Source organism: Oncorhynchus clarkii, chromosome 8 (genome assembly GCF_045791955.1).
Source record: "Oncorhynchus clarkii lewisi isolate Uvic-CL-2024 chromosome 8, UVic_Ocla_1.0, whole genome shotgun sequence".
NCBI classification, from domain to species: Eukaryota; Metazoa; Chordata; class Actinopteri; order Salmoniformes; family Salmonidae; genus Oncorhynchus; species Oncorhynchus clarkii.
The window spans coordinates 41,557,123-41,563,122 of NC_092154.1; positions in this window are offsets into that span (position 1 = coordinate 41,557,123).

Below are 6,000 nucleotides of genomic sequence, written 5' to 3' on the forward strand. Positions count from 1 at the left end.
TGGAATGATAGAGAGAGAGAAGGAAGGAGAGGTAGAGAAAGGCCAGGGCTCATCTGAGTTAACTTGATTTCTGCTCCCAGTGTTAGTCGACAATCTAATAAGGAAGTACGAAACAAAACACTGGATTCAGTACTGCTCTCTTATCCCCTCTCTCTGTGCAGAGTGATGCAGTGAGCTCCGAATCACACAGAATATACCAGAACCCAGTGATAGCAGAGATATGGAAGCGAATCATATGGCTGGTAAAAACAACGAGTGTCAGCTGAGCCCCTTCTCCCATGACTCGGGGCCCTGTGCATTCCATTTCAGCTAGGGTTAGAGACCAGCCCTGCCAGGTCCCCATTTTCACTTTTTTACAATTTAGATTTAGCTTTTAATTGAACCCTGAGTAGACCAGAGAAAGCAGACCACTGCCCTATTACCACACACACACACCTGCAGGTCAGGACCAAAGTTGGGGTTGATTAATAGTTGGACCACTGTTTTTTGGGGGCATCTGGGAAGTTTCTTTGGTAATTATGTGTCTGAGACTGAGACAACGCCTGTGTATCTGTTTGTAAACAAATATAAGTCTCCATGTCCCTAAATCGAACTCATAATTTCACATCAAGCTGTAATCAATTACTGACTGATGAGTTGAAGTAGAACTGGAGGCCTTGATGTGCATCTAGTTTCCTATCCAGGAGAAAGATTGCCATCTAGTGGATATTGACTGTATGTGACCATTAGGCCACAAAGCACTGGACTGAAGTAGTGTTGAATAGTTGCATTAAAATCTGACGAATTTAGAACATAAGAAAATAGTCTGATGCTGTTATATTAGTGTTTATTAGACAAAAACATGCAAATGTCACAATAGTTAAATCATTACAAAATGACTGTTTGTGCATGTACAATGTGTATGACAAACAAACATACATTACAAATACAAGTAACAAAAGGTTACCCGACAATCATTCTAATAAAATATTTTAGACATTTGGCCACGCAGAAGCTGACATGTAAAAACCACAATGAGGGACCCACAATGCTTTGTTTGTGTGCTTCCCTAAGCCGGTCCTGAAGGACCCCTATACGCTCCCGAGTGTTGCAAAAGGCATCACTACAGCCCCTGGTTCGATTCCAGGCTATATCACATCTGTACGTGAATGGGAGTCCCATAAGGCGACGCACAATTAGCCCAGTGTCGTCCCGGTTTGGCCGGTGTAGGCCGTCATTGTAAATAAGAATTTGTTCTTAAATTACTTGCCTAGTTAAATAAATGTTAAATGTTAAATAAAAAATTGTGGGCAGGCTTTCTTCTTCATATCACACTGATCAATGGGCATCTCTTAAACATAATCAAGCATGGTTTGAGATTAACCTGTTCACAGAAGGATCCTCCAGATCCAGTTGTGATACATGTTGATAGGTGATATCATCTTTCTTCAGGCTGGTTCACAGTGTCTAGGTTTATCTGAGCACCTGGAGGTTCTCCTGACTCACCCCTGCTCTCACCCCCCCCCCCCCCCCCCCCCACCCCGTGAGGTGGTCTTAACAGGGGAGTAGGGCAGGGGTGTCACCCCGCTCCCCCTTAAGCACTGCTGTCTTTACAGGGGGAGGAGATACAGTATTATTAGATATATCAAAAAAGCCCCTCCCCAGTCCCCACCAATCCTCCTTCTCTCACTTCTCTTTCAGACCCAGAACATCCCCTTATTCCATTGTTTATCCCATCTCTCTTTCCGTCTTTGCGGTATTATGTTATATTGTCTGCTAGTGCTGGTGGGGGGAGTGGGCTGGTGGAGCTTCATCATGTGGAGGACATTCTGCATGTTAGCATGCACCGAGTGGCTGGGGATTGTCGACTGAGAAAGGGAGAGAGAACAATAGGGAGAGATGTGGTGTTATGGCTTTCTTCTGTTGAAGGAGAGGCGGACCAAAACACAGCGTGGTTATTGTGATACATCTTTAATAAAGATGAAAATAGAACAATATACAAAAAAAAAGAAACGTGAAAAAACCGAAAACAGCCCTATCTGGTGTAACAAACACAAAGACAGGAACAATCACCCACCAAAACCCAACACCAAACAGGCTACCTAAATATGGCTCCCAATCAGAGACAATGACTAACACCTGCCTCTGATTGAGAACCATATCAGGCCCAAACACAGAAACAGACAAACAAGACATCCAACATAGAATGCCCACTCAGATCACACCCTGACCAAACAAAACATAAAACATACAAAGCAAACTATGGTCAGGGTGTGACAGTATCCACCCCCCCCCCCAAGGTGCGGACTCCGGCCGCAAAACCTGAACCTATTGGGGAGGGTCTGGGTGGGCATCTATCCGCTCTGGTGCTGGACGTGGCCCCCACTTCACCATAGTCTTAGTCCGCCCCATTGTCCGCTTCCGTGGCCTCCTAACCACGGCGACCCTTCTAAATGAACCCACTGGACTGAGGGGCAGCTCGGGACAGAGGGGCAGCTCGGGACAGAGGGGCAGCTCCGTACTGGCTGACGACTCTGGCAGATCCTTTCTGACTGGCGGCTCTGGCAGAACCTGGCTGACTGGCGGTTCTGGCGGATCCTGGCTGACTGGCGGCTTCTGGCTGACTGGCGGCACTGGCGGCTCCTGGCAGACTGACGGCACTGGCGGCTCCTTGCAGACTGACGGCACTGGCGGCTCCTTGCAGACTGGCGGCACTGGCGGCTCCTTGCAGACTGGCGGCACTGGCGGCTCCTGGCAGACTGACGGCACTGGCGGCTCCTGGCAGACTGGCGGCACTGGCGGCTCCTTGCAGACTGGCGGCACTGGCGGCTCCTTGCAGACTGGCGGCACTGGCGGCTCCTTGCAGACTGGCGGCACTGGCGGCTCCTTGCAGACTGGCGGCACTGGCGGCTCCTTGCAGACTGGCGACACTGGCGGCTCCTTGCAGACTGGCGGCACTGGCGGCTCCTTGCAGACTGGCGGCACTGGCGGCTCCTTGCAGACTGGCGGCACTGGCGGCTCCTTGCAGACTGGCGGCACTGGCGGCTCCTTGCAGACTGGCGGCACTGGCGGCTCCTTGCAGACTGGCGGCTCCTTGCGGTGCTGGGAAGACTGGAGACTCCGGCAGCGCTGGGGAGGAGGAAGGCTCCGGCAGCGCTGGACGGAGGAGCTCTGGCGCCTCTGGCACAAAATTACATTTTAATTGCATGTCATTAAGTTGTGGTTATTGCGGGTAGTACACTGGAGGCGGTATTGGATTTTTTCTTCTTTGGTTTGACCTCGTCAGAGACAAGTTGAGAGATTAACTTTCAATCAACTAATATGATGAATCAAAGGGGCTTGGAACAGGGGCATATCTGAAATTTTTCATTTATCAGTCTAACAAGAATTGAAAACACCTTTGTTCTTTGCCTCAGTCTGGATCCATAATTAAATCAATTGAATTGGCACTTCAAGCAACTTTAGCTCAATATTTGGCCATGTAGAAAATTATTATGAATTATATTTTCATACCTTCAGAAAGTTGTCAAAGCTGGAGCAGCCTGTTTGCAGATGTTGATGATGATGAGATGCAGAAAAAAAAATGCAGATTTCTGCATGTGCCACACAGGTTTGGGTTTTGTGAGTTGTGTGTGTGTGTGTGTGTGTACATGTATAAAGAAACGGAAAAACATGTCTGTCTGACACTTGCCATCTGGTGACAGTCGTGAACGGGACATCAGTCTGCACACGTCCCACTGTGGTACTCTCCCCATCACAGACTGAATGTTTTCACAATGATTAGTCCAAATGATGAAAAACCTCAAACTATGATGTCATTCTCTCCATACCCTAGCTGAGGAATGTTTAATTCCGTTCTCTTATAACAGAGTTGAGTGTTCCTCAGTTATCCATACCATTGTGAAGGACTCTATATCTTCAAATAGAAAAATGCACATTTCTATATTCAAAGAGTTGTAAATGTTGGCACTGTTGCAAACAGTATTTTAAATGTATCTGTGTCACCTGATATATGGAATAGAACTTCTAAAATTGTGCACTTCTAAAATTGTGTTATTATACATTTCTAATAAACAAGGGGAAGGGGGCCCTCTGCTCAGCAACAATCACTATGTTTGCTGGGAGGTGTAGTTTGTTATTTCTCTTCATCCCATTTTTGAATGGGTCCGATTGCTAAAAGAAACAAACGTCCATGTTTCCCCTGCAGTGGGTATGGGCCCTCTTTCACGATGACTATTGGCCAAAATCTGGATAGAACTGCCTATATTTGGTTACAGAGCAGACTATTGGACATTGGACAAGTCTTACCAATCAAGTGTCAACCCAAGATGCTGCTTTTTTACATTTTATTGTATAGATTTTTTTATGAACACAACAAATACAAAAAACAGAAATATACTAACAAGAGTACATAAACCTAACAGACAGGGGTATTACATATCAAGATTCATTTTCAATTTGTTAAATAGTTCCAAGTTGCTGCTCTGTAGTAATGAAATATGCTTTGGTGTCTCACTGCCGCATGAACTGTGGAAAATAATGTAAATTAACTAAGTATTTCTCTATGACACCCTTCGTTTGCAAGATGTACTGAAAGATGAGGCTACGGTATATAACTGCTAAAATATATATTTGTACTCAATAGGTGTTTGTAACCATTCACTGTTCATAAAAGGGTAGAGACCGAGAGAGCAAGAAAATATTGAATGGACCATTTGGCTAGCTAACCAACGGTAAACCATATACCACATGTTTACAACCAGCTAATGAAACCACTAAAACAATGGCTGTGTTATGGATACTGTTAGACCAGTGGCAAGCCTTTTGGAAGTACATAGGAAGCATGTTTTTTTGTGTGGGTTTTTTGCATGTTGAACAACACATTATAAGCTGCTAACGAACTGCAAAACAGCTAACGTTAGCTAGATTTGTACAGCAAGCTTGCTGTACTCTGCAGTAGTGCTACTGTAAAAGCAGGCTTCCATTGTTGGCATTAACCTTCTGGTTTACAAACGACTGGCTTTCGCATAGAGTGTTCAGAAAACTGTTCTGCATTGTCCATTGATATGCATTTTTGTTCATTCCCTCAGCTTTAGACACATATCTTGACAATGCAAACAATGTCCTTTTTATTAAGTAAAAATGTGTTATTTTCTTTTGCATAATAGGGGGAAACCCTCCAGCCACATTGTTCAAGTTGACATATTTGTCAAGAACATTCATGAATATTTGTACTAGCTGCTGTCTATTGAATGCATTTGGTGGTAGGCTGTAGATAAAATATTTTAGCATCTGAGTATTTGACAACGGTTGGCATTTCATGCACTTCCAGTGGTGGAAAAAGTACCCAATTGTCTTACTCAAGTAAAAGTTAAAGTCACCCAGTAAAATACTACTTGATTATTAGTCTAAAAGTATTTGGTTTTAAATATACTTAAGTATCAAAAGTAGAAGTAAAAGTATAAATAATTTAAAATTCCTTATATTAATTAAGCGAAGCCAGGGGCACACTCCAACACTCCAATATTTTCTTTAGGAATGAAGTAAAAGTTGTCAAAACTATAAATAGTAAAGTACAGACACCTCCAAAAACTACTTAAGTAGTACTTTAAAGTATTTTTACTTATGTACTTCATACCACTGTCCACTTCATATGCCACGAGAAATCAAGACAATCCGAATACCATGGACATCCGGGATCAGGATGCCACGGCCAGATGGGACGCGCTGGGCAGCCGTGACGCGAGATCCAGAGACACGGCAATGGAGCACATCAGCCAGGAGGTGATGAGGAGAGTATAGGACCCATACCAGCTACTGTTCCCTCTCCTCCAGCTACCGTAGGTCACCGCACCAGCGACCTGAACGACATCCTGGCCCGTCTACTCATGCTGTCCATGCAGTGCCCCTTCGATGATGTCAGAGAGTGTTGCTTTTGGCTGCTACGGAATGTCCAGGTAGGAGAACGCGCATTGCAAGGTCGACAGATGTGGTGCTGCTCTGATGCGGCAGCGGCTGTAC